This window comes from Rana temporaria, chromosome 2, assembly GCF_905171775.1.
Source record: "Rana temporaria chromosome 2, aRanTem1.1, whole genome shotgun sequence".
Classification (NCBI taxonomy): Eukaryota; Metazoa; Chordata; class Amphibia; order Anura; family Ranidae; genus Rana; species Rana temporaria.
The window spans coordinates 379,147,670-379,156,338 of NC_053490.1; positions in this window are offsets into that span (position 1 = coordinate 379,147,670).

An 8,669-nucleotide genomic window follows, 5' to 3' on the forward strand; every position below is an offset into this window, starting at 1 on the left:
AAAGCGGGGGTTCACCCGGAAAAAAAAATTTTGACATTAGATTGAGGCTAATTGTGGGAAGCACAATCGGTGTTTTTTTTTTTTTAAATCGATGCAGTACCTACCGTTTTAGAGAGAGATGTTCTCCGCCGCTTCCGGGTATGGTCTTCGGGACTGGGCGTTCCTATTTGATTGACAGCCTTCCGACTTTCGGCAACTCGTGACGCGCTGTATGCGACGGTCGGAAGGCTGTCAATCAAATAGGAACGCCCAGTCCCGCAGACCATACCCGGAAGCGGCGGAGAACATTATCTCTAAAACGGTAAGTACTGCATTGATTTAAAAAAAAAAACACCCGATTGTGCTTCCCACAATTCGCCTCAATCTAATGTTAAAAATGTGTTTTTCGGGTGAACCCCCGCTTTAATACGGCCATGTCCAGGGCTTATAAATCCCCTGCCTCTACTCTTACTCCCGAAGCTGTGGAAGTTTTTTCTTCAATAAACTGCTATTATGTTAAAGAGGGATTTTCACACAACATGCTTTCTAACACTGAGAACCTTTTTGCATTTTGTCTGCAAAAGCCTTGGAATTATGCAACCTAACTCCTCCGTCTCGCTGTTTCCCTCTTTTTGGTTAGAGTCCTGCAATATCTTACAAACAAATCCCTGTTTAAGAACTGATAAGATGTGCATTCCATGACAAATTTCAGCCTCCAAGCCTAAGCTATGCCATTCCTTTCAGCACAAGACATGGTCCACAAAAGCCACAGAGCCTTCCCCAAAGCCCATCTTCACAACAAAAGGGCACCCTCACTCCTAAGTGGGTGGACTTCACTTACAGTCTGCCTTTCTCTGAGTCACAGACATCCCAGACTGGTGGATTCAATAGGTAGATTCAAGAGGGTACAAAATAGAGTTCAAACCTGCACCATCACCACTTTCTTCTTTCAGATCATCCAAAGATTGCCCAAGCAGTTAGATTTGCAGAAGGCCCTTGAACACCTATTTCCCCAGAGAGTTGTTGTGCTAGTATTCCCACAAGACAGGTTCAAAGGTTTCTACTCAAGCAACATAAAACATAAAATCCCTCAACCGATTAATTCAAACTCCCAAATTCTGCATGGACTCAACAAAGGCAATAATTGCCTCTCTGAGACAAGGGAACATCTGACATCAATAGATATCAAAGATGCTGATCTCTGTTTCCCATTTACCCATCTCATCTGCATTTTCTGCTTTTTGCAGTGACAGTTCCAGTTTTTCTCATCATCGCTCTCACATCTTAGCACCTCTGCTGACCCTGCTCGGAACCCAGGGAATTCAAGTCACAGGCTGTCTAGATGAACTCCTTCTGAAATACTCTCCAGATCAGTTGTCAAAAACAAAATACATAGGACGATTTCAGTTGCTCCAGATTTTTGGCTGGGTAATCAATTTAGGGAAATCTTCTCTCCAACCTTCTCTTCACCCAGAATACTTGGGTCTAGCTCTGGATACATCCCAAACAGATGCAAGTCTGTCAGGCTAGGCAGGAGTGTCCTAATCCTTGACAGTTTAAGGAACATGGTCAAGAGAGAAAACCAAGCTCCCCATCAACACCCTGGAGTTCAGAGAAGTCAGGTTGTCCCAGCAGCACAGGATCCTGCTTCTGGAGGGATACTTAATCAGTGCAGTGAGACAATGCCAAACATGGTGCCGTATATCAATCAAGAAGGCACGAGGAACCTGGCTGTATTGAAGGAAAAAAAAATAGAATTTTTTAATACATCTTACCGGTAAAAATCCTTTTGTTTTGGAATACATCACAGGACACAGAGCCTTAATTACTTAATGGGTTATGTAGTCACCACAGGTGATTGGACACTGGCAAACCCAATTAGAATTGAGTTCCTTCCCTATATAACCCCTCCCAAATGGAGAGTACCTCAGTTTTGTAGCAAAGCAATAAGTGACCCATGTTTTTAACTCTGAAGAGGGGCAGGAGCTCTGTGTCCCATGATGTATTCCCAAGAAAAGGATTTTACAGGTAAGCTGTAATAAAAATCCTATTTTCTTGCTCATGCATCGCAGGACACGGAGCCTTAATTACTTAAGTGGTTGTAAACCCACTATTTGGACTTTTACCTACAGGTAAGCCTACAACAAGGCTTACCTGTAGGTAAGGAGAATATCTCCTAAACCTGCACGGTTTAGGAGATATTACCCCCGCAATGCGGGCGGCACATGCGCAGGGGGGAATCCACGGCTGAAGGACCGGCATCCGCCGGACCCTGCCGATTTTAAATCTCCCGCGCGCACGCGCGGGAGTGACGTCATCGCCGCTCCAGCCAATCACAGCGCTGGAGCGGCGATACCCGGAAGACACGCCGGAGCAAGATGACATCCTGCTCGGCGTGGACCAGGTAAGTGGTACACACCTCGTTCCGAGGTAAGTATTTCATAATAGGCTAGTATGTGGTGCATACTAGCCTATTATGCCTTTTGCATTGCAGGTTTGGGGAAAAAAAAAAAAGTTTATGCGGTTTACAACCGCTTTAATGGGATGTTCCATAGCAATGCTTAAATTGAGGGAAGGGAGACACAGATCAGAAATAAGACCGCCATTGGGCTAGAGGATCTAAACTGCTTCCTGCAGTACACTACGCCCAAAGGCGGCATCCTCGTACCCTCTCGCATCTACCTGGTAGAACTTAGTAAATGTATGGACTGAAGACCAAGTAGCAGCCTTACAGGTCTGAGCCATGGAGGCCTGGTGATGCACTACCCATGAAGCATCAACTGTTTTAGTCGAGTGCGCTTTCACCTGAAAAGGAGGAATCTTCTTTTCTAAACCATAGGCCTGAATAATGACTTGTCGAATCCAACATGCAATAGATTTCGACACTGCCTGGCCCTTCCTTGAGCCCTGTGGCAGAATGAATAGACAAATCAGTCTTTTGTATCCGAGCCGTAGCTTGCAGATAAACTTTTACCACTCTTACAACATCTAGAGAGTGTAGACTCTCTTCTTCCGCAGACTGCGGATCTGGAAAAAAACACAGTAGGACTATATCTTGATTCAGATGAAATCCTGAAACCACCTTAGGTAAAAAAGTCAGGTGAGGACGCAGCACCACCCTGTCATCATGAATAATCATATACGGTTCTTTTCACGAAAGAGCTGCCAATTCCGATGCCCTCCTTACTGAGGATATGGCTATGAGAAAAAACAGTTTCTTTGTCCAAAGACTTAAAGCAGCATGGTGCAATGGTTCAAAAGGTAGTTTCTGTAAAACAGACAATACCAAATTCAAATCCCTTGGGCACACGGGAGACTTAACCGGCAGATTCAAGCGCAGTGCTCCCTGAACAAAGGCCCGGACTAGGTAATGAGGCAAGTGGTCTTTGAAAGGATACCGAAAAGGCCGAGATATGGCCCTTGATTGTGCTCAGGGCCAACTTCACATTTAAGCCCAACTGAAGAAAGGCAAGAATCCTATTAATGACATACTTCCTAGGATGCCATCTTCTGGGTTCACACCAGGAAACATATGCCTTCAAGATTCTGTAGTAGATGAGCCTGGAGGCCAGCTTCCTAGCATTAACCAGAGTGTATAGGACTGAGCCTGAGAGCCCACATTTTCTCAGAATGTTGGTCTCAACAGCCAAACTGTCAAATTTAGACTTTGTAAGGCAGGATGAAATATTGGTCTTCAGTCCATACAATATTGGACCCTGCGATAGTAGGTCTAAGCGTAGTGGGAGAACCCAAGGTCTTCCTTCTGCCATCCTTACGATTTCTGCGTGCCAGGGTCTCCTGGGCCAAGCCGGGGCAACCAAAATCACTGACTTTCCTTCCCTCTTGACTCTGAAGGAATCGTGGGAGAAGCAGAACTGGAGGGAATGCATAAATCAGAGAATATTGATCGCATGAAATTGTCAGGGCATCCGACCCTTGAGCAAAAGGATCTCTTGTCCTTGACACAAAGTTGTCCAGTTTTGTGTTGAACCTGGAAGCCAACAGGTCCACATCTGGGGTACCCCATCTCTGACATATGATTTGAAATATGTCGGGGTGTAGAGACCATTCTCCTGGACTCAGTTGCTGGTGGCTTAAAAAATCCACCTGCCAATTTTCTACCCCTGGAATGAAGACCGCAGACAGGCAAGGAATATGCCTTTCTGCCCAGGACAGGATGTGATTCACCTCTTTGGGCATCCAGACTTCTGGTGCCCCCTCGGCAATTGATATAGGCCACAGCTGTAGCATTGTCGGACTGTATCCAAACAGGACAACCCTGCAGTCTGTAAGACCAGACTCTGAGGGCCAGATGAATTGCTCGAATCTCCAGAATGTTGATGGGTAGGAGCTTTTCGGCTCCGGACCACTTCCCCTGGGCAGATGCCTCCTTCCAGAACTGCCCCCCAGCCTAGAAGGCTGGCGTCTGTGGTTACCATTTTCCAGGTAACCGGAGTAAAGGATCTTCCTTTTGATAGATTTTGGGGGAGCAACCACCAATTCAGGCTCTGGCGAACCTTTGGATATAAGATCATAGGAAGGTCCAGGGCCTGAACATCTTTGTTCCAAGCGGACAGAATTCTGCCCAATAACAACCTTGAGTGAAACTGGGCATAAGGGACATCCTCGAATGAGGCTACCATCTTTCCCAATAATTTCATGCATAGATGGATGGAAGGCCTTCTTTTTGCTCTTATCATTTAGACCAAGTTTCGTATGGCTTTTGCCTTTGGCTTGGAAAGTAATACCTTGCTTTGGGATGTGTCTATAATCATGCCCAAATATTCCAGCCTTTCCTGAGGCTGTAAGGAGGATTTTTTCAGATTGAGGACACAGCCTAGGTACTCTAAATACTCCTGAGCTGCGCACATTGTGGCCCAAGAGTGCAGCGGACTGATCTATGAGCAACAGATCGTCCAGATAGGCTGTTACTGCTATGCTCCGTGCCCTCAGCCTTGCCAGGGCCGAGGCAAGTATTTTCGTGAATCCTCAAAGTGCAGTAGCCAACCCGAACGAAAGGGCCACAAACAAAGTGGCGCTGATCCACCGCAAACCTCAGAAATCGTGGGTGAGTGGGGAACATTGGCACATGTAGATATGCATCTCTGATGCCTGGAATTCTCCTCCCTGGAGGATGGAGACAACTGAACGGACAGACGCCATGTGAAAGGAACGGATGTTCAGAAACTGATTCAGGCTTTTCAGATCTAGAATAGGTCTGACGTCCCCGTTTTGGAACTGTGAAAAGGTTTGAGTAAAACTCTGATCCCTGATCTTCTGGGTCTAACTCTATGAATACCACTTGGCACAACATGCAATCCAAGACCAAAAACAAAGGCCGCCTCTTTTCCAGATCTTTGGCAATTCTTAATCTCAAAAAACGGGGTGGCGGAAGTTCTCTGAATTCCAGCTTGTAGCCTGAGGAGATGACACACTTGTCCTGAACTTCTTCTCGCCAGGCGCTTGCAAATTGCAGCAGCCTTCCCCCCCACTCGGCCGAGTGGGGGGCGTCCCTTCATAGGAAAGTTTTGGGGTTCTGCTTGGAAGATTTTGTACCCCAAGTCCTTTTCTGCCCTTGGGCTTGGCTTTGGGCCTTTCCCCTAGTGTTAGACTGGGGAGGCCATTGCCACGGCCTGGAGAATGAGGTTCCAGGGCATGGGGAAAGAGAACGCTTAAATGAAGGACGTTTTACTCTTCTTTTTAACCGGCAACCGAGTATACTTGCCTCTGGTAATCTTTTGAATGTATTTATCCAAATCATCCCCAAACAGGGGAACGCCGCCAAGTATCTTTTGCAAGAAACCTCGGCTTCCCAATGTTTCAACCAAAGGGACCTGCGCATGTGTACCAGCAGGAGATTCAAGCGGGATGCTTACTCAACAGAGTCCATAATCGCATCAATCGTAAAACACAGGGCCTTAAGAAGGTCTGCATAAACCTCAATCTCCTCTGTAGGGACCATCTGCTTAATTTGTTCCTTGAGGAAATGACACATGCCAATCGCGGCAACTGCAGGTTGTACTACAGCACCGGCCATAGAGGAGGAGGCTTTCAATAAAGATTCTAGCTTTTTATCAGTTGGATCCTTAAAGCCCTGAGCATAGGACCTATATATAGTCTATAGGACAGATCAGGCTTTTGTTTGCACAAGAAATAGCTGCATCTATAGCCAGGGCCGTCTTTAATATGGTTTGGGCCCTGGGCAAACATTTTTTTTGGGCCCCCCCTCCAGCTTATTTTGGGCCTGGCTGGTTCACATGTATGTTTTGGCGGTCCTCATTCGTGCAGGGACAGCAGTCCATTGATTTGAATGGGCCGCCATGCCTTTGTTTCCTGCAGAAAAAAGGTGCATTCAGCATTTTAAAAATACAGTTGCCTTGAAATCCATTCTGCTTTTGCACCATGCTACTTACCTGCAGTTCTTGCACACACAAACGCACTGTGTTTTTAAAAGCGTGACCTAAACGTCTAAAAATGCAGCAAGTTTGACAGTGCGGGAACTGCAGATAAGTCACAGCAGACAGCAGAATGGACAGACAGTGCTGTATTTCAGTGCTTGATGGGCATAGGCGTGCCTATTACATGAGGCATGCGCTTTTCTTTGCAGGAAACGCAGGCATGGCGGCCCATTCAAATGAATGGACTGCTATGCCTGCGCAAATGTGGGCCGCCAAAACACATACATGTGAACCAGCCAGGCCCAAAATAAGCCCATCAAGCAGTTAAATACAGACAGTAATGCCATGTGCTCTGAGGCCTTACTCAGCCTGGACTGCAGGTCTGGTCTGTGATTTAAAGAGTTCCTCTATTTTACACATGGCATGGCATGGGGTCCCATGGTGCTAAAGCAGAATGGACAGATGGTGCTGTGACCCCCATGCCATGCCATGTGTAAAATAGAGGCACTTTTTAAATCACTGACCAGACCTGCAGTGAATCATCAAATATTATAAAGACTTTGGGCACACTCTACAGAAAACTTATATTTACAATATAGATTAGCAAACCGTGACATACCTTGAGGAGCAGGACATGAAGAAGTCAGCCTCGGGAAGAGCAAACTGGGGATGTTATAAAATCACATTCTAATTCACTTTTATATTAAAGCAGCACCCAGTGGCAGGAAGGGAGAAGTGCACGTCTAAAGGGAAGCCAGGGGTGCTGTACATTTTAAAACACTGGGAAGGTAAGCAGTACTGTCAATGGCTGCGTGCCGCTGATGATTTTCAGCCTGATTTGTGGGCAGCAGGGCCGCCATCAGGAATTAGGGGGCCACTTACACATCTTCAGGCATGGGCCCCCTGGAGCAGAGAACCGGGATGGGGGGGTGCTGCCGCCTGAAATTGAGAAGCAGGGGGGGTGGCTGCCGCGAATTTAGAAGCGGGGGCCCTTTACAAAAAAAATAAACAAAAATATATATAAAAAAAGGGGTGTAGCCATCTGGGCCCTTTAATAAAAAGAAATAAAAAATATATTTTAAAAAGGGGGTTGCAATCTGGGGCCATGGGGACCTCTGGGCCCTTTAATAATTTTTTTTTTAATAAAAATAAATTACAAAAAAAAGGGGGTTGCCATCCGGGACCTCTGGGCCCTTTAATAAAAAATATATAAAAAAGAAACATTTATAAAACAAATTAAAAAAAGGGGGGTTGCCATCCAGGGCCCTGGGGACCTCTGGGCCCTTCAATAAAAAAAATATATATACAAAAATAAAAAAATAAACATTTATAAAAAAAATAAATTAAATAAAGGGTGTTTGCCACATGGGGCCCTGGGGACCTCTGAGCCCTTTAATAAAAAAATTATATATATAATATATATATATATATATATATATAAGAAATTTTTTTAAAAAAAAATGTTTTTTATAAAAAAAAAGGGGGGTTGCCATCCGGGGGCCCTGGAGACCTCTGGGTCCTTTAATAATAATAACATTTATATTATATTTTTTATATATATATATATATATATATATATATATATATATATATAAATATATATATAAGAAATAAAGAAATATATAAAAAAATATTTTTTTTAGAAAAAAAAGGGGGGTTGTCATCCGGGGGGCCCTGGAGACCTCTGGGTCCTTTAATAATAATAATAACATTTATATAATATATATATATATATATATATATATATAAAAAAAAGGGGGGGTTGTCATCCGGGGCCCTGGGGAACTACGGGCCCCTGGGGACCCCCAGACCTCTAAAAAAAAATGGCCCTTTAATAAAAAATAAAATAAAAATATATTAAAAAAAATATTTTTTTATTTAAAAATACATAAAAAAAGGGGCGTTGCCATCTGGGGCCCTGGGGGCCCCTAAAAAATTGTCCCTTTAACAAAAAATAAAAATATATTAAAAAATAAATAAAACATTGGGGGGTTGCCATCTGGGGCCCTGGGGGGTTGCTTTGGGCCCCCAACAGTGACAGGGCCCAGGGCACCTTCCCCATTTGCCCTGCGGTAAAGACGGCCCTGTCTATAGCAGGTACCTTTAATTTCTTAGTGAAACCTTCCTCCATAGGATAAAGGAGGGAAAACTGCTTAGGAGGAGAAAACAGTTTATCTGAGTGAACCCAGTCATCATACATCAGTTTATCCAGCAAGGGATGAACTGAAAAGGAGCATGCAGCCTGTGGGGATTTCCGGGATCCCAGAGGACATAGAAGCTTCAACAGGAGGC